General features: G+C 34.7%; 1 protein-coding gene across 2 annotated transcripts in view; it reads left to right on the top strand.

Annotated features, from left to right (window-relative positions):
• The window catches only part of CSMD3 (CUB and Sushi multiple domains 3), a 580,968-nt gene that overhangs the window by 144,958 nt on the left and 414,084 nt on the right, over positions 1-21,926 (top strand). The gene's annotated exons all lie outside the window — the stretch shown is intronic.

The following is a 21,926-nucleotide window of genomic DNA, read 5'->3' as shown; positions in this document are numbered from 1 at the left end:
AAATGGAGGTTATGCTGATAAAATGAAGGTAATATAACTGCTATACACAACCAAAGACAATATGTCAGGTAACCTTGGGATCAGTTTCTAGATTCGCTGGATAATTTTACAGAATGCAACGTTTATATTTGTCTAAAAACATTGATGAAATATACAGAGGCTACAAAATCATCCCAGCTGAAATTACCATTCTAATAAACAGAGATTGGTTAAAACATGATTGACCAGCATTGCAAAAAATTAATTATGTATGAGAAAAGTGTGGCATTGGAAATACTGTACATTCATTTCCTATTCCTGGCTTAGAGCTATTTAATATGTTTATCCATGGTCCTGAAAAAAATTACAAACTTATTTTTAATAATACTATTTTCCAGTAAAAATATTTATAATTTCTGAATCTTCCACTCCTACTTCCCAGAAAAAAGCTGGCTAATAATGAAGGAGATATAAAATCAAGGCATATATCCATACTTTGTTAATGGAGATGAAAATGCAAAAGATATGATGAGAATATGTTAACTTGCAAATTACTTACATTTGTAAAAAAATCGAAGTCTAATGGGCTCCATTGCTCAAATACTCAGTCTGTCAATTTTGAAATGAATGGCATAAAAAATTGTATTCTTGAATGACTTACACGTTCTTCTTTTTGATACAACAGTTTCATGAGATCTTTGGATATATTTTGGGTTTTCTCCAAGGGGAGATGAAAATATACTGTGTAAATTTGAACTGGTATGATGAACTCTCAAAGTATCCCTGTGGTTAGACATAACTAGTTTGTAAGAAGACTACTTACATGAGAATATGCAAAACATTTTTTTTAAACTCATAATTAGAGAAGTCATTATCTGCACAGTGTCATTTCTTAAGGCAAAATAAAGTTAACAAATTGGAAAGGATTCAGAAAAAGAAGAAACAAGTTCTGTTAGGCTTCAACATTGTCATATTGTCTAGAGACTGAAGGACTCAAACTTTTCCATGTGCGTGAAAGAGGATTAAGACAACAGCTTGATTAACTGCAGAAACCCATGGAGAAGAAAAACATTTTTTTTGAGAAGACAATTCTTTAATCAATAGCAATGAGAAATTTAAGGGGTAAAAATGTGATGAACAAAAATTTAAAAAAAGCAAAAGAAAAAAGAAAAAAAAAAAAAAACAAAACAACAACAACAAACCAAGGCATATATTTTAATAATGGTGGTTACATATTACTGAAACATAACCTAAGAACATGACAGATTCTTAAGTCTTAACATAATTGCTTAAAGCCTTAATGCACAAATTTCTGTTAAGGTATTTTTGGGCCATGGCAAATAAAAGAAAAATAACCAATTATTTTCAAAAGTTCCTTCTATGAGTCAATGTGTTATATCAGAAATACTTGACTTTACATATAAAATAGACCCTTGTGAATCCATTCAAATGAATCTCTCCTAATTTTGCTTAATACAATTATCCAACACAGAATTCTGTAAAAGGTTGCTAAAGGTGATTACGGCCTAATGAGCTTCTTATCTCTTTCTCACTGTTTGCCATGGAGACTCGTTGATTAAACACTCATCCTGAAAGATTTCCTGTTATAAATGTCTTATTGTTCCCTAACAGTGGTCATTACATCTAACACAGAGGATCCTGACATAAGCAAGAAATACCCCAAGAACATAAAGAAAGTATATTTTATTCAATATTAATTTTAGGGTTGTTTGCTTGCTTGTTCATTTTTACTTTTCAGAAAAAAAATTCTATTTGAGGCATACAGAAGTCAGTAGACTTAAGATCATAAATGTCTGCAGATCATCTGATCTGTAGATCAAATGCCATTCTCATCTACTTCTTGTAATACAAGTAACAATTAAAAAACGAGTAACAAGTAACAAATAAAAAACAAGAATAAGTAATTTGAAGAGGGTTTTTTCTTATTGTTTTAGATAATTCCTCTTACATTGCCTCGACTTTAAATGAAGAGATGAGGAAAAGGTCATGCTTGTGCTTTAGCAATGTGATTATTATGGATTGAGGTCTCAAAGTGGGGAATTTCATTGGAAACAGTGTTTTGTAATGTCACAAGTATATATACAGGATAGCCTACTAAATGCTTTAATTTTTAATTTGTTAAATTATACCAATATTTGCATTTTTGAAGTTATGTATTTTTGGGCCAAATTTTATTCATGAACAGAAGTGTATTTCCTCAAAGAAATTTTCCTTTACTTGTCTCCATAGGATTTAATTGAAAAATCAGTGGACATATTTAATGATTGCTTTATTTCATATACTTTTTCTAGCTGAACATTGTCTAAATGCACAAAGTTTTTCACCTGCATGTTTTAGTCTTCATGAAAATATTGTTACTTTATTAGAAGTGAAAAAAAGTTACTCTAACTATAAGAAAACTAAATACTATTTATTTTTTGTGATCAACTATGTGGTAGAGTTGCTCTCTATATGAGACAACACTTAAATGTACTGACATCTGCCTTGGGGTGGATGACAAGCGAGTTGAGAGTTTATGGGCTCTGACCAAAGTGCAGATTAATTAAGGTGACACTGCTTGTGGGTGCTTACTACAGGCAGCCTGACCAGGTGGAGGAGGAAGATGCTTTCTCCAGGCAGTTTGAAGCAGCCTCAAAGTCACAGGCACAGGTTCTTAAGAGAGACTTTATCTACCCTACCCTGCTGGAGGAGCAACACAGCAAAGCACAAATAGCCTAGGGTGTTCCTCTGAAAGCACTGATGACAATTTCCTGTCTCAGATAGTAGAGGATCCCAAAGGAATGGTGAGCTGCTCAGCTCCACATTAACAGCATCTCCTTCTTGGAGTTGTGAAGTTTGGGGCAGCCTTGGCTGCAGTGACCATGAAAATGTGGATCTATGGATGAAGGAGGAAAGGAAGAAGCAGGGCAGCAAGTAAGACTATAACTGTGGACTTCAGGAGAGCTGATGTTAGTCGCTTCAGAGATGTTCTTGGAAGAATCCCATGGAAACAGGTCCTGCAGGGAAAAGAGGTCCAAGAGAGTTAGTTGATATCCAAAGATGACTTCCTCCAGAACCAATAACGATGCATATCAATGAGCAAAAAATCAGACAAAGAGGAAGAGAGATGTGCATGGCTGAACAAAGAACTCCTGTCATTACTCAAGCATAAACAGGAAATACACAGAAGTTAGAAGCAGTATCAAGCCACATTGAGTGAATACAGAGAGATTGTCAGAGTAAGTAGAATTGAGATCAGGGAGGACAAGGCCCATCTGCAATTAAGTCGGGCCAAAGATGTCCAGGACAAGAAGGGCTTCTTAAAGTACATCAATAACAGAAGAAAAATAAAACGATAAACGGGCTCATTAGTAAATAGAGGGTGACCCTGGTAAGAGGGGATGCAGAGAAGGTAGGGTTATCAAATGTCTTCTTTGCATCAATCTTTACTGACACTATCAGCCCTCAAGGTTCTCTGACACAGAGTAAAGGAGCTTTGTAAGGAAGACTTTTCCTTAGTGAAGGAAAATCAAGTTAAACAACACCAAGGCAAACTTGACATTCACAAGTCCATGGGCTCTGACAGGATACGTCCATGAGAGAGCTTCTGGACACCGTAGAGAGCTCACTCACAGTCATCTTTGCAAGGTCATGGGGATCAGGAGAGGTGTCTGGTGACTGGGAAAAAGCAAATCTCACCCTGGTCTTCAAAAAGGGCAAGAAGGAAGACATGGGGAAGGAGACATGGGGAACTCTTGGCCAGTCAGCCTGACTTCAATCCCTGGAAAGGCGATGGAGCACCTCAATCTGAAGGCCATCTGTATCCATATGGATGACAAGAAGGCAACCAGAAGTATTTAGGATATATTTGCTAAAGGTAAATCTGGCGTCACCAAACAGATTGCCTTCTACAGTGAAACAACTACCTGGATCAATGAGGGGAGAGTAGTGGATATTGTCTGCCTTGGCTTCAGCAAGGCTTTTGACACTGTCTCTCAAAAAATACTCTTAGGCAGTATCAGGAACTGTTGACTGGATGAGTAGGCAGTGAGATGGATTGGAAACTGGTTGAATGGCAAATCTCAGAGGGTCATTATCAGTGGCACAAGGTCTAGTTTAAAGTTTTTCACTAATGGTGTCCTCCAAGATTCCATAATGGGCCCAGTATTGTTTAACTTATTCATCAATGATTTGAATGAAAGGGCAATCTGTTCATTGATGACACAAAGCTGGGAGGAGTGGCCAATACCTGAGTGCCTTGAGACCTTCAGAAAGACCTTGACAAGTTGGAAAGATGGACAGAGAACAACTGTCTGAAATTCAACAAAGGCAGGTGCAGAGTCCTGCACCTGAGGAAGAATAACCCCATGGACTAGCACAGCTGGAGGCTGATCTGGAGAGCAGCTCTGTGGAGAAAGATCTGGAGGCCCTGGTGGATGCAATCCTGTGCCATGTGCTCTAGCTGAGCCTGTTTGAGCAGCAAGTTTGGACCAGATCAGCCTATGTGTTGCCTTCCAACCTTACTGGTTCTGTGATTCTTTGAATTATATTGTGCACAATCCATGACTAGTTTTTAAATAAAGCCTTCTCCCCTGAAAATTAATTTTGATAAGGTTGTTTATAATCAGGAAATGTGACAGAAGCTTAATTATATCACCTATTCCTGACCTAATGTTGCAGCTTGCAGTTTTTCTATAATGCAGTGAGCTAGAAACAATTTACTGAGGGTAATAAATAATGCTACATTTATATATAATATTTTCATTCTGCAAAGGTTATAAGAATTAGACACTTTCATAATCAAGGAAGTATTCTTTTATGTTTTTTAAAAATTTATTCCATGCTAAAATGGGTGTTGTAAGAATCTCCATTGTAAAATTCATTTTTTTTTTAATTCAGAAATTTCAAGTACAGAATACAGTTGTATTTGTATTCCTAGATGTTCTAATAAAATATTTTCACTATTGCCTGTACATATAGCTACAAATTATTTGTCAGTATAAAAATTCTGTTTGTATTTTCAACAAGAGACTTTGTTTTTCTACTTGTCTAAATGAACATGTATTTTGATCAGAGACGTGCACAACCCACTGAACTAGCTTCATTTTTTCCATTGATAAAATGAATTTCAGCTTTCTTTACTATTTATCTAGGAGGAAATTGAGTTATTTCTTGCATATATCGCCATGACAGGTAAAAGGCTGAAGAGGTTCATGCTAAATTCCAAGTCTGGGAATTCTGTAATTCCCCTGCAATATATTTGTATGTATGTACTTATAAAGATATGTTTCTTTTTAGCCATCTGTATAGTTTATTTCTTCTTCTTCAGTGCATTTATTCCAAATGAACTGAAATGAGATACTTTTAAGCTCTTATTTTTAAAAGTGATCTAACAGGTGTCAAAATTGAATTAGAATATTCAGCTCACTATTTAAATATTTCCTCTATGCAAAACCCACTGGACTGAAAAATTTGTTAATTGCAAGTCACTGGTATAATTGTGTAAGCACACAGATACATGACTATAAGTATTTCAACTTCATGAGGTAAGTTTGAGGTCAGATACAACAGAAAATAGATTCAAAATAAATTAAAATGTCTTGTGGACCTTCCAATACACTTTAATGATTGTATTTGCTAATACATGGTATAGAATAGTATGGAATTTTGAAAAGAAAACAACTACAATTAACCTTCACATAATTACCAAGAGATAATTATATAGAAGTGTAAATATTTCACAAACAGATATATTTAGTTGCAGATGGATTTATGATTTTATAAAATCATGTCAAATAGAACCTAATAATATAAGCAGTAAAATAAGATGACTGCCTTTGCATCTTTGTTATAAGCTAGTCTTTGTAGGCTGTGGAAAGAACAAAGCAGGATATAAAGTCAAAGTACTGTACTTGATGCCATGTAGTGCATTAACTACTGGAACTGACAATATACACAGAGGAAGATGGAGTGCACTAACTTAAAAGCAGGAATAAATTACATCTCACAGGGAACAAGCAGTTTTGTGCCTGAAGCTATTTCTTATATACAAATAGTTATTCTTGGGAAAAGCCCCAGTATAGCTGTGTGAGTCAGGAAAAGAAACATGTTGGATTATTTGAGAAAATTGAAAAGAAAACAAAAAAAATTCTAGAATGATGTATTTTTACATAAGCAATTATATATGAGTAATTTTTCAGAGCTTCTACAGATCCTTTTTGAGACACAACAGTGGCTTGAAATGGCTAACATTCTTATGTTTGGTATTTAAAAAAATATAAATGGTCTACAAATGCCAACACTACTCCCTAGCATTACAGACATTAACTAAGATTCTATGGGGGGAGGAAATGATGAAAAAGATCTACTATTTTACTGAAATAGTAGAATAATAGTAGGGTGTTTTCACTTACCATGCTGTGTGCTTTCAAGCAGGGCAGAGAAGATCTGCAAAATAATACCCAGAAGTAGTTTTCAATAATGAAATATACAAAACCTTTTGTTGCTTTGAATTTTTGCAATAAAAGAGCTTTGTGAATTCTTTATTTTATCCATCTTTAAAATGTGTAATTTTTTACACCAATAGAATCAAACTTTTCCATTTATGAAAAGCATTGAAATTTCTCACTACTATACCCTACCTCTCTTGTATTTTCTCATTATGTCAGTGTTATTCTCAGGATAGTATGTGATATTTGCTATCAGGGACATTTAACATAAATGCACAGTCTTGTGGGATGATACTTGTGTGAAAAATACTTGTGTGAAAAAACCCCAAGCCTGAACCTGAAGAATAGTAAACTCCCATGTGGATTCTAATGTGTTACCAGAACCATGGGTTTCTTATCATTGTAAATAGTGGTAAAACTTCGTTTAATTATGTGAAGTTATTCTGAGTCATTATTGATGTGCTGTAAATCAGGAAATTGGTTACAGAAATAGAATTTTTTACCATATTAGGATTACCATATATTGCTAATACTAATGCTAAAATATACGAGATTTACTGTATTAATAATAAAAATTATATTAGCATTACTAATATATATAGTATCTGTTAAATACATTCCTAACTCACTGAAAATATACCATCAATAATAATGATGTAACACTGTACATGCTCCTTAAGCAGGCAACATTATTTAGAAGAGTTCCAATTGGGTTTAATACAATCAATTCATGTCTAGAACCTGTTCTTCTTCATTTATGAAAATGATGGTCAAATAACAAAGTTCTTAAGATGGGTGGAGAACTACTCCTATGTGAAAATTTATGACATGCAATGACATGCTACTGTAGCAGCAATGATACTTGAAAAAAATTTATAAATTTTCAGAAAGCAATCTTACTATGGAAACGTTTCTAACATAAAATTATTAATTTTTATTTGCATCATTTTTAAATCAAGATTAACATTTTCAAAGCGTCAGATATCTTAAAATGTTTTTCTTACTTATATTTTCTTTAAAAATGTATACTTTCACATCAGAATATTAATCAGAACATCAGAGTCATACTTCCATCTAGTTTAAATAGTTCGGCTTTGCACATCTTTGTGTGATTTTGGCAGTTCCTATCAGTAGGGAAGGGAGTTCTCCTAAGATCCATTAGAAACTTATATTAGCAGTGGACTGACCCTCAGGTGGTGTGATATAATCCAGAACAAAAAGGTATAGGCATCAAAGTAATTTAAACTCATCGGTGAGGTAACCACGTTAATTTGGAAAACAGGCCTCTTACACTACATCTCCAAACAGAATATAGAGGACTGGGGAAAGAAGCAGAAAGTAACTCTTTCTAAATAAATTAAATTCTGCTTCAAGAAGAAACAAAGTATATGTAATTATTCCAGGAAAAGAACTTTTGGGAAAAGCTGTAGTTCATACCAAAGTAAGGAAAAGACAGACATAGCAATGCCTTATCTTGCTACTTTTCACAGGAAAAGTGCCAGTAAGATCAAATTCAATTATGAAAGATTGTTATAACAAGTGATAAAGACAATGAAGAGGAAAAAAAAAAAGATCTGATTTTAAATTCAAGAAATCTAACCCAATACTGAACACAATAAAATTTCTTAAACACCAAAATCTTAAATCCCACTATTTTAAAGCTGGGAATTAGGACTTCTAACACAAGCGGGCGGAAGTTGATTGGGCGATTTATGAAAAGCTTGAAACACTGCTTTTATCTCCTATTTTCTTAAATTTTTTCTTAACGAAGGACAAAGTACATAGAAGTTGTGCTAATTGTTAACATATGCTATTGAAATTATGTTGCAAAATTTTCACTGAGGACATAACAACGTTGAATTATACCTGAATCTGAAATGGGTGAAATTACTCTGAACAATCAAGACTAGTGAATGGGAAGAAGAAATTTAGAAAAGTAAAAAATATTGATCATCAAAGCACAATACTAGAATTGTCAGTTACAACAAAGACTCAGTCTTTCACCTCTGATTTAAAACTAATTTATTTGTTAGAAACACCTAAAGACTATTCTAAGAGGACAGCTGCTAAGTATATAAATAGCTTAATCCCAGTTTGAGCTAGTAAATTCTGCTTTTACAAGGTAATTGTTTCCTTTTACCTCGCTTCTGTTCTTCTGAGGTTAATTTTCTATATGCCATTCTTGGATAAATCCTTTATAGTTATCAATTAGCAGAAATTATATTTGTAAAATAATTTGAGATACTTTGAAAGTAATTACTGGTAAATCCCAGGTTCATTAAATTAATTTACTAAGATGCCTTATCTAAAACCTTTGGCTGCCATAGGCTTCTAAGCAGACTAGTATATTTTCCTAACATTATTGAAATTATGGCTTGATAAACCTTTCAGTATCTTTCAGTTTCTGCCTAAAATGAACATTTACTTGGATATAAATGAAAATTGTGAAAATATTGTTCAGTATTTTGGTATCATTTTGTAAATCCTGATTTATACCTGAGTTGTAATTACATCTGGAAGGCAGAAGTCATAGCAAATTAGTTTTCTGGGGAGTATTTAAAGCTCTTCAAATATTTCCTCAAGAGAGTAACTGATTGTTAGTAGCGTTTTTGCAGGTGAAAGATTTCACTGCTAAAATTCTAGCATGAAATTTTAGTATTCTTCAAGACTACATCTGTCTAAGACTGCATCTTTCTTAGCCTAAAGATTGATTCACCAACATGAATCTTTATCTTAAGCATTAAGATAAAGATAAATATGAATCTTTATCTTAAGCATTAATTAATCTTCTTGTTCTCATATTTAGTGGAAGTGTTGCACGTTTATTTAAATATTAAGACATCTTTTTTGGTGTCTTGTGAGATGGTTTTCAAAACTGTAGCTTGTTTTTAAGTTCAAATATTTACAATTGTACACTGCTGAAAAGTCTGAAGATAATTCAGTTGCGTTACTAAAATAAGTTTGGAATTCCACAAAATTTATTCATCTTTTCAGTCAGCTCTGCAAATTCAGAGGCTAAAACCAATTTCTCTTAAATTATCTTGCTGGAAGAGCATTTAAATGTAAGAAAATTGTAGCAGTTTTGCTACATGTGTATGAAAAATTCCATCAGCAAAGATTTAATTTCTCACAGAACTGACTGTAATGCACATATAAGTGAACAGTCTGTTTTGGTAATTAATCAGTCTTGTATAATGGCCTTCTGAGTTTTGTTCAGGGTGAAACCTTCAACGGTAGATTTTTACAAGTGCGGCACATAGGATTTCTTTTGAATTTCTGTTAATCAGTGGAGGTGATCTTATCTCAGCTGCACAAAACAGTTAATGGGTAAAAGTTCTCTTTGCACTACATTATCCAGTTAATTATGGGGTTTTTTAAGGCAAACGGAGAGGAGGTCAAAAACTTTAATTGTGGGAGTTTAGGATCACTAGTTGCTTCATCAGTTTAGCCTTCCTAATCCAAATACTTTTAACATTGGATGGTACTTCACAATTCACAGAAAGAAACTTCCTGGGGTGCAGTTATGCTTTCCATATCACAGTTCCCTCTTGTCTTTCATTTGGACGATTTGGTATCATATCACAACCTTATATAATTCACATAATCACAGCATCACCAAGGTTGGAAGAGACCTTCAAGATTATCTAGTCCAACCATCAACCAAGCACCACCATAACCACCCCTTAACCATATCCCCAGGTGCCACATCCAGATGCCTCCTGAACACTTCCTGAGATGGTGACTCCGTCACCTCCTCAAGAAATTTGTTCAAAAGCCTAACTCTTCTTTCAGTGAAGTTTTTTTTTTTTTTTCTGATATCTAATCTGAACCTCCTCTGGCACAACTTGAAGCCATTTTCTTTTGAGACATGACAGAAGAGACAGATGTCCATGTTTCACACTTTTTTCTGATATAATTGTAAGCATGTGTATTTAAAATTTTTGTATACATCTTAAAACCTGTAAAAACTGTATAACTAATAGTGAAAAAAATCTTTGGTTTTGACACCTCCTAGTTCTCATTTTTGTCTTCCTTAGAGAACCATGAGGAAAACAGATCTTTTCCAGTATCAATACTTACAAAATCAAGTTGAAAAGAAAATATTTTTAAATTAAGATCCATGGGAAACAGGCATTTTGACCTATATTTACGGTAGCGGTCGACAGAGGTCATAAACAAAGGATGCAGAATGATGGGCACATGGATGACATCAGAAATGATAAGGCAAGGTGAAAACATACCTGCTTCAGATCAGCCTGGGACACAAGCAGGAGTTAGACAAGAGCAGCACTGTTGGAATAACAGAGATAGTAGGACAGCTCACATAGCTGGAGGGTAACAAAGGACGTATCCAAACCTCTCAGAAGATAAAGATGCAGAATGGGTTGGTCAGGGGTTTGTGGATGAGGATCAGAAAACACTAGAACAGTCAAAGATTATCAGTCTGTTACACACTATGGATAAGGGTGAGGAAAGGTGTGAAGTGTTCTTTAAAGAGCTCAAGGAGTCTCTAATTCACACACTCTAGTTCTCATACACTTTAAGCTTCCTGTTACTTGTTGAAAAGGCAATAGGGCAGTATGAAAACTATAAAGATTGCAGAAGATCTTAAAAAATCCATACTTGCATTCCACTGCAAGATTTATTCCCACTAGGTAATTGTCCAGATAGTTTTTAAAAATCTTCCCATTTTCCAGAAGCAGTGGTTTCTATATTTTGTATTTAATATTATTAGAATGAACTTTTATCATTTACTCCATACGTATTTTTCCTGCTAAAATTTCATGCTATCTCATTCTATCTTTCTTCGCAACTCATGAGACCACTAATAATAATGTTTGCTAATTTCCTCTAGATTTTATTTTTTTAATTTATTAATGCTTTCTTTTGAAGTATTGGGCCCTGATTAGCAAAGAGTAGCTGAGAATTTTTGTGCTTCATGGATCACAGCTCATAGTCACACCATGCTCTTTCTGGTCCCTTGATGTGTTCAATTATTCACCCAGTTAATCTGTGAGGGTTATTTTAATTCTTGACCCACTTTTAAAATAATGTTCTGGTTTTTAAATAACATTTTTAAAGAAAAATATTTTGCTTTAGTTTTCTTGTTGATTGATTGGTTGTTAGGTTTGTTTGGTTTTGTTTTCAAAACCTTAATTGTTAAATTCCAGGTAGATAGGCAAGGCTTTTATCCTTCTGTACTGTCCATGGAATAAAGCACTTTTGGTAAGGTACAAATTAAAGGACTTCAGAAGACAAATTTGGCCGAAGTCCCAGAATAATATGGTGTTTATTTACTGCAATCTATAAATCTCTAGGCCGGCCAAAAGTGTGGTGCCAAATTCCAATTTTCTACCATCTGAAGTAAAAAAAGCAAAGTACATGCAACTATAGGAAAAAATGCTGTGGTTTAACTCTTCATTTACTCTAATTTCATTTAATATAAATACTGAAAAAAGCAATATTTAGAGATTCAGTCATCTTGTATCTTTGAGCACCAAGTGAAAATGCTGAGGTACTGGTTATTTCATGTAAAACTGAAAGAATGATGAAAATTTTTAAACATTTGTTTATCTGAACATGACTTAAAAAGCAGAGGTTTATTAGTAACAGTAATGATTCTAATTTAATGACTAAAAATTTGGGAATTTTATTTTAATAGGAGATGAAAGCTCAAAAGGTTTCTGTCATTTATTCAAGTTATGTGGATACTATCCATACAGCAAGGATTTATAAAGTGTTCAGTTTCCACAAGGGACACCAAAGACTGAAGTCAAATTCTATAATCATTAACAAACACTAGCCTTCCATCACCTGAGTAAATCAAATTAAAATGACTGATACTCAATGAGCTAGGGTTTATCACCTATAAATGGTACAGCAAATGGATTAAGAGCACTCCTTCACTGAAGGGAGAAAGCAGAAGAATGGACAGCACAATAATCAATCAATAGCCGGCTCTCTTGATTCTCAAAGTACAATAATGACAGTTTTTCTCTTTCCTAATTCCCTGACAGGGAAGTCAGTTCTTTCCAGATAACACGCAATTATGCATTAGTCATAGTATAAGATTAATAACTCCAGAGTGCTGTCATCTTCCTTGTTTATTTGCAAAGCTGCATTTTAAATACAGCTAAGTCAGCAAAGGGACTTGCCAACCATTTGCTCTTTCTAAATGTTCCAGGCAGGCACAGTAGGTCCGGTTATTCTTTATGTCTAGGTGCATGGTGACTCCATTATCCTCTTTTGCAGGTAACTGTAGCTGCTCAAGTAAGGCTGAATTGTGCAAGAAAAAGAACTATATATAACAACAATATGTGTGTCTGTAGAAAAATTCTTGCTATTTAAAAAGACCTCTTAAAAGAGACTTTGATCTCCTATTTTGCAAAGTTATGACTTGCTTTCTGAGTCTCTAAACTATTTCCTTAAATAAAACATATGTCTCACACTCAGGCTAGGTTTGATGGCACTTTTGGGAACTCTTTTTCATGTTGTTACAGGTTTAATATTTGATCACAGTCTTGGGCAGTGTTTTGTTGTAGGTTTTTTTTAATAAATAGAAATGTACTCAACTATAATCAGAAAATAAAATATAGATTCAACATATGATAAACATATTAATGGTTCCTTTCATTCATTTTTCCTTTTGACAATCATATATCAGTAGAATAAGGTCCTCACCTTTTCATCCTGTTTCATCTGGAGCTGTCTGGAAGAGTGGCAGGATATTACAGTCATGTATGGTTGACACAATTTTTCATTTCACTTTCTAATGGCCTTATAATTACCAGATTAAAGATATAATAAATTAGATATTTTCATCAAATATGTGGGACACAACCTGATTACTATAATTCTGGTCTTTTTACTCCAGTAGGTGCCAATTAAAAGGCATTTCCTTCCCTGTACTAAGGATAATTCTCTAAAATTTAAACCAAAAAGAAGTCCCAAATTCCTTTACTGATGTAGCTGTTTGCACAATATACTTATTTCATTAGCAAAACAGAGAAAAACCACCATCCATCTTAATGATTTTTACATTATTTTTCTTCATTTCATTCCCAATAGTGACACATTTTTTCTGTTTGTCCAAAAAGCCTTGGTAAATCAGCTGTTTCTTTTCAAATTTGTAGTAATTTCCCACCATTATTTAAGAACTGTAGTTATCAAAGAGACTAGAGTACACATCATGCTTCTTGGACTGAATTTCAAACATCTCAGGATGACAATTTAACCACTCATTTTGTGTAAGAATAAAGAAACTATATCTAAGACTGAGATCTTCTACACTCTGAAAAGTTTATTATAGTTTTCAATGGCTTTTCTGTGGTGAACTTAGCCATTCATAATTTCTTAAAAGTACAGGTGCTTAGGACATTTGTAAGCAAGTTTTTCTATTTGTCAGTAAGAATTTTTCACTACACCCCTAGTTATTTGTATTTAAAAATTAAACTACCATATTACATTTAAACAATGTAGTGGGTAAGTGTATGAATTTAGATTTCCACAAAATTTAACTATGCAAGTAGTTTCCTTGCACAGTCATTGAATTTAGTATCTCTTCTAGTAGCATTAAAAAGTTAAAAAAGAAGCTAAGGAAATAGGTTTCATATATCTTAGAGTCTAAGAACCATAGCAGGAATGTTTTTTTTAACCAAACCTTTTCTACATTTTTCTGGGGGTTTTTTGTATTTTTTTAAAGGAAAGTGATATAAAAAACTTTGAACACTTGAAAATCTTTTTCTCTCATTTCTAAAACAAGAAAAAAATATAATTAGTTTACTGATGTTTAATGAATTTACATTGTAAAAACATATTAATGGGCTTCTAGATTATAACTGCCATATTTTGGTCCATTTGCTGAAGCACATGAATTTTTTCAGGGGGTTTGGATGTTTCCATATTAGTCAGGCTATCCACTGTGTATGCTACTTACTAAGTTCTGTTTAGCTGGTCTTTCAGTGTTCTGTTACAGTTAAAAACAGCATTAGTGTGTTCCAAATATAATATGACTTTTTCTTCTGAATTGTGACTCTCCTGAAAGCAATCATACAGCTATTTAAGGGAATATTCATGTTCTTGCCATGCCAAGCTTCCTGTTGATTGCCTCTAGTTTTGACTGTTAATTCTTTCTGCGTCATTATTTTCCCAACATATTTTAAATAGTACATAGGCTACCAGGACATTATGTAAAAACCTGCAGTTACATATCAGTTAAAAACACGAACAGGTGAAATTTCCATGTAGCATAGATCCTTTGAGAGGGTAAGGAGAGATTATTCAGAATATCGTTTTCTTTGCCTCAATGCATTGACACAGTGTTTGGAGCAGAGATTTATCCTTATGACCTATCCTGAAAGAAGCTTCTATCAATACCTAGGTATCATAAAGCCTTGCCATCTGTGCCCCTCTACCACCTCCCTGGGAAGCTCATTCCAAAGCTTGACAACTGCTCACATGAAGAAATTTTTCCTAATAGCAAATCTAAACCTCCTCTAGTGCAACTTGAGACAACTTCCTCCTTTCCTATCTCTTGTTACTTGGGAGAAGAGACCTACAGCCACGTCTCTACAACTTTCTTTCATGCAGCTATAGAGAATGATGTCTTCCTGGAGCCTCCTCTTCTCCAGATTAAACAACTCCAGCTTTCTCAGCTGCTCCTCATCAGACTTGTGTTCCAGTCCCTTCACCAACCCTTCTCTGGAAACACTCCAAACCCTCAATGTCTTTATTGTAGTGAGAGGCCCAGAACTTAACACAGGATTCAAGGTGTGTCCTTACCAGAGCTGAATGCAGAGGTACAATCTCTGCCCTGGTCCTGCTGACCACACAGTCACTGACACAGGCCAGAATGTCATTGACCCTTCTTGGGCCTCTGGACTCACTGCTAGATCGTGTTCAGATACTGTCCAACCAACGCCTCCATGTCCTTTTCCGCCAGGAACATTTACAGCCACTTCCCCAAGTTCCAGTCAATTAATGGTGATGGTAAGAGGCAGAAAATAACAGGAAGTGAGCAAGATGAAGGGATTCAAAGATTATGCTACAACAGAGATACTATGCTACTGGGAAGTGTAATATATATGCAATTTTGGTAAACAAGGACTTAATCCTAGGAAGTCCACTACCTGACTTTCCATTAAGTACAAATCTATATTAATTTTGTATGTTGGATCCATGGTCCCCTTTTTCATCCTACCTTTTACAGAACTCATAAGATGATTCTGGAAAAGTGTACGTAAATCCAGGGTGATATGCATCTGCACATAAATCTGTCTTTCAGAAGTATAGTTTTCAAGCATTCATTCTAACAAATTTTTGGCTATTGATTCTGAAAGTATCTACAAGAAATGCAAAAAACTGATTTAATTATCATAACCCAATGTTGTTTTACAAATAATATTTCTTCAATAGCAGTAATCTAATTCTTAAGATTGCAGATATAATTTCTAAGTTTGTTCAGTGAGGGAAATTATTTTACAGTTTTTCCAGGCTCTGTGTACTGGAAAAGCTACAGGGTTATCTTTGTTTTTTTCAGTATCTTCTTCAGTCTCTAATAGCGCATTGTAGTTTACATGCCTTGTTTCTCCATTATGAATACAACCTCGGCTCACCAACTTGAACCTTAGATAAATTGCTTGACCAAAGGTTCATATGTTCATAGAAGAGCCAGAGATATGTGTCACATATCATGAATTACTAAGTCTGACACTGCATGTTAATTCTGTTTGTTTTGTGCTGTTGCATATAGACTTACCGCGATTGTAATTTCAAGTATCTTTGGATTAGATTTGTTTGTCTCATGTCTACCCTGATATTTGTAAGGCTACCTGCCATTTTGTACATGTTATAATGATCTTGCTATTAGCCAAATAATTTCCTCTCAGACATAAATTCCAATGCTGCATATTATCTGCTTTGTGCCAGCACTCTGGAAATGGTTTGCAGACAATAGTGATTTTGTAGCCCTCTAGTCCAAGAATAAATTAATGTGTAATCTGCACAATGTCAGCACAGGAGTTGGCAGGCTTAGTAGACTCTGCTGCATTTCAGCCATTTTCTGGCTAGGGTAGTACATAGAAGGTCCAATTAAGAGATTTTCTAAATGTGTACAAATAATTACACTAACAGCTCCTTTTTCCATCATGCCCAGTATTTCACTCTTCCAATCTTTCTAAAGATCCAACATTTTTCTTAATTTTTGTACAATAATTTGCATAACAGTCTGAAAGATCTATGGTCCAAATCAAGAAGCTTCTAGCAAAGAGCTTTGCCATTAACAATTAGATACACTTGAAGAATAGCTTGAAATTTATAAGCAACTCTAGCATGCTAAGAGAACACATTTATTTCTGGACACTGATCATCTCTGATATCAAACTGATATCTCTGTTTGGTGAAAGCTTTCAGCTAGTGAATAAATATTACACACATTTATAAAAATATGCAAAAATTGCAGATATAAATACAAGCATTAAGATCCTACAAACACACAAACAAATTTCATGAAGTTAATGACGTCTGTCATATAGCTTGTACATTTAGGAAAGAATATGGAATTCTGGGACAAAATGGCATTTGTTCCTCTCTGTCCTCTATTCATTTAGCACGTTCTGGAGATCAACTGTTCATGTCTAATTATAACATTTGTCATAGCTACCTCCAAAGATTTCATGTGGTTAAACTACCATTTCGTCTTTGTATCAAAATCTAAAGCAAACCCAAATAGCAAATGAAGATAAATGAACTGATTAAGCCACAGACACTTCTAACAGGTATGTAAATAGTCAACACATAATTTTCAAGGCCTCATAACAGCCCCTGCCCAGAGGCTGCAAACCTCGGTGAAATTTATTTTGTAACCATAGATTTGAAACTCTGGAAACAATTGACAGTATTTAGTGTGAACAAATATTTGACAAGCAAATAGGCCTATGCAAACTGAAGCTTTATGCAGAATCTGAAAGTAAGGAGGATTAATAAAGACTGTTTTGCAAAGCTGTCTAATAAGGGCAAGTATGAAAGTCTATCCAAGAGTAAGACTGATGCATAGGGTACCCCAAAGAAAAAAAAGAAAGAAAGGAACTCAGGACAGCCCTGTCTCAAGGCATAGGCCTCAGACATCTATTGGTAAGTGCCTGGAGACGTGGTTTGTCCTGTGTTTCAGACTCAAATCCACTGACAGCAATTTTATGTTCAGTGTGTATGATGCAGTATGATGCACTGTTTTTCATATAGGAAGCAAATATAAAATTAATACATGCATATGTGTATATGCAGTTTATTTCTTCTACTAAATATTCAGGCAGATGAATGGGAGTATTCTTACTGAGGTTCTATTAAAAAAAAACCCAGAACTGCAGTGTTTGCATAGATTGTCTTGATACCAAATGAGTCATATGGCTGGATGCAATTCAGCTTGAATAGATTTAGGAGGTTTTTTACAGGGTCACTTGGAATGTTTTATATTCTATTGCTTCTTAAAAATTGGATTGCTTTCTATCTATATTACTTAATTTCTTATTTTTAAATATATTTAAATATATTTTTATGTACTTAAAATATGAAACAGTAGAGTTGGTGTAAGTCAACCAAAAACATTATCTTGTCCTTTAAGGGTACCTTCTTGCTGTATTGTTCTTTTTTTCATTAAATTTATCCTGTGTCCTTCTTTGACAATATACGTGTGGTATTATGTGAAGATCTATACTTGAAAAATAAAACAAGTTCTTGCTAAACAATTAGGAAGCATTATGTGATCACTGGTTCCCTAGAGGATTCTATCCAGCCGACTGGCAGGGTTTCCATGGAAACAAGAACACTATTAAAGACTCCAAAAAGTCCTGTCTTTCTCTGGTTTGTCCCCTTTCCTCTTTTTTAGGCAGCTTGTGTTGTGCATAAGCATTTCATTTCAAATTGTGCAATAAATTAAAGCATTTAATCCCCTCATTAAATGGAATATATTCCTTTCTATAATAAGCTCTGAAGTTCTGTGGATCTTGAGCTGCTGTCCTAATTTTAGGCAGTTTTACATTAAGAGGATATGACTATTCATTTACTGAGAGTGAATGAGAAATGTGACATAGACTGCTATTTTTTTTTTTTCCTAGCAGCTTTAAGGAAAAAAAAAAAAAAAAAAAAAAAAAAAAAAGGCAAGAAGAATGTGGTATGGGCATGTTACTTATATCAGCCTACTAACTTGCTTCCTCCATATATGAATTTCCATATTTCTTAAAGAATACCAGCACTCAAGAGTGTGGGGTTTCCTTCTTGGACTGAAATATTTGCATGTGAACATTTCTGCTGGGTTCTGAACTGTGTATGCAATTGAGATGTTCATTGACAACTGCAGAGAAATCATACTTGCAAAAATACAATGTTTAGTGGAGAAAACATTTTAATGAAAGATTCATTCAAAAGGATAGGAGTAAATATGTTGTTAAATCTATCTTTGTAATAGAAATTAACTGTGTTATCTTGCTAATAGAAGTATTATGTTCTGTTCTGGAATCTTTGTAAATAGAGCTTAAGACTGGTTTGGGTTTTTTTTTTTTCATTTATCAAATGTTCATTTCTTCTCATGGTAATTCATTATTATATTATATGACTAATTAATATTAAAACCCTACAACATTTTAAATTCATTTTATGCCGCTTCTAAAAATTTTTAGTATTTAGGAATACTGTCAGATGACCAAAAGAGTTAAACAGTCTCGAGTACTGTCAACTGAAGGGAAGTTACAAAGCAGAATGGTGTTTAGCTGGATTTGGAATAGACAGGATGAGAGGGATTCCACCAAGCATCTTCAATATAGAAGTTTACAAGTTCACTACATTTCTATATCTTTAAGGCCACAACAGAGAAAGAAAAAACTTATCGTCCATCTTATGTTCTCTGCTAAAAGAAATTATAGATTTGTGATATCATATAGGTTGGAAGGAGCCTCAGGAGGTCTTGTGTCCACAACAAGGTCAACTGCAGTAATTTGCTTGGGCCCATGCAAATTTCTACTTTCCATATCTTCAAAGATGGAGGTAATGTCTCTAGAGACTTTCTCTGGGGCTCTGTTCCAGTGTCTGACTTCAATCATAAAAAATTTATTTTTCCTAACATTGAATCTGAATTTCACATGTTTCAGTTTATGCTCATTCCCTTTTGCTATTTACCATTTAGAAGAAACTGGGCCCATGTTCTCAGTACCTTCCCATTACGTAGCTGAAGACAACAGTAAGGTGCCTCATAATTCTTCTTTTCTACAACCTGAACATACTCATTTTTTTCAGCCTCTCCTCTAGTCATATGCTCCAGCTCCCAAGTCATTGTGGCAATCTTCAGCTTGACTCAGTCCAGTATGCCTTGTCTTTCCTGTTGTGGCTGACCTTGGCTGGATGCCAGGTGCTCACCAAGCTGCTCTATCACTCTCCTGTCTCAGCTGGGCAGGTGAGAGGAAATCTAAAAGCTTATGGATCAAGATAAGAACAAGGAGAAATCACTCAGGAGTACTGTCACTGTCCAAACAGACTCAACTTGGGGAAATTAACTTATTACCAATGAAATCTGAGTAGGATAATGAGAAATAAAATCAAGTATTAAACCACTTTCCTCTCAACCTGTCCCTTCTTTCTGGGCCTAACTTTACTTATGATTTTCTCTACCTCCACCAAAACAGTGCAGGGGTGACACAGAATGGAGGTCAATGCCAGTTCATCACACATTCCTTCTTCCTCATGGGCAGGACTACTCAGACTCTTCCTCTGCTCTAGGGCGAAGTCCCTCCCCATGGGAGAGAGTCCTCAAAAACTTCTCCAGACTGCATCATTCACACAGGCTGAAGTTCTTCATGAACTGCTCCACCACTGGTCTCTTCCATGGGGTGCAGTTCTTCAGGAACAGACTGCTCTAGTGTGGGATATCCCATGGAGTCACAAGTCCTTACAGCAAATCTGCTCATGTGGTCTTCTCTCTCTGTGGGGCCACAGGTTCTGCCAGTAGCCTACTTCAGTACAGAGACCCCATAGGGCCAAGTCTCCTTCAGGTGCATCCCACCTGCTCCAGTATGAGGTTCCCCAGAGGCTGCAGCTAAATATCTGCTCCATTGTGGACCTCCATGAGGTTCTGCCTGCCTGATCATGGTCTTCACCACTCTGCTGTGATGTCTGAAACACTTTCTCCCCTTTCTCCCTCCTTTTCACTGATCTTGGTGTGTGCAGGGTCATTTCCCTCATACTCTCATACCTCTTTCCAGCTAAAATTGCAGTTTTTATGCCTTTCTTGAATACATTATCCTAAAGGTGCTAGTACTGTCACTGATGTGCTCATCCTTGACCAACTGTGGGTTTGCCTCAGAGCCAGCAGGCATTGGCTCTGTCAGGTATGGAAAAGCTTCCAGGAACTTCTCACAGAAGCCATCCCTGTAGCCTATCTTGTTCTAAAACCTCGTCATTCAGACCCTTCACACTCATACTGGACTTTTAATATGAGGTACTGTAAAAGTATCTATTTCTTATAAATGATTATCAAAGAGCCTAAGGTGATTAGCTCAAATGCAGAAGTCTAGTGTGTATGTATATGAAAACTTAGGTAAGATTTCCAGTTCCATATGTTAAGTGGATCCTGCAAATGCAAAGTGAAAGAAATTGCTGGAAAAACATATCTTGAAGTACCAGACTGTGAATAAGAAGAAGCATGAGAGAAGACAAGATACAGCAGGCAAGAGGATTCTGAGAAATGGAACAGACAATTTTGAAACTCTTAATGGAAAAAAAAAATCACCACAATTCAATGATGAGACAGAAGATAAAATAATAAGCAAGAAAAATACAGTGATTATAGGGTATTGTTAAAGGACTAAATGAGAAGGTCAGAGCTGGGGGAGTGGAGCGGATGCCCAAAGGGATATAAATATATACAATTGGAAACAAATTTTTCCAGGGCAACAACAATTGTATGTTTCCTTGAATGCATATGAATCTGTTTTGAGAACAAAAATAACCAAACTTTTGAATATGAATGAGTCTGTATTTTATTTTCTCTTTTTTTCTTTCCTTGTCAAACAATATATGATCATGTTTAGAGGCTGCTGCTCTTCATTTACCACTAACCACTGTATTGTGTTCTGCCAAAAATTTCCCTTTCCTGCATTGAAACAAAGATTTTTACTATGTCAGGAAGACATAAATGAACATTATATTGACCACAAATTAAAAGACTAAATGGCAAGTAATCGCATCAAAGAGGCAAGGGAAAAATCATTCATTATAACATAGCATTTTCTCAAAAAGAAACTAGGAAAAAAATTCAAAAATACAAACTTTGTAAATCTGCTGCATTTTAAATGAATATTATATATTTGGTAAAATATCTGACAAGTCTTATACATTTTTCATATGTGTACTTCAAAAATATTCATAAATATATTAGTACTGAGTATATTATTTATCCATATTATAAACCCATATTTTTTAATAAAGTACATAAATATATATTTATATAAACAC

Source organism: Sylvia atricapilla, chromosome 1 (genome assembly GCF_009819655.1).
Source record: "Sylvia atricapilla isolate bSylAtr1 chromosome 1, bSylAtr1.pri, whole genome shotgun sequence".
In the NCBI taxonomy this organism is placed as follows: Eukaryota; Metazoa; Chordata; class Aves; order Passeriformes; family Sylviidae; genus Sylvia; species Sylvia atricapilla.
Note: the sequence above shows the minus strand (reverse complement) of the source record. Positions and strands in the feature narration are given on the sequence as shown.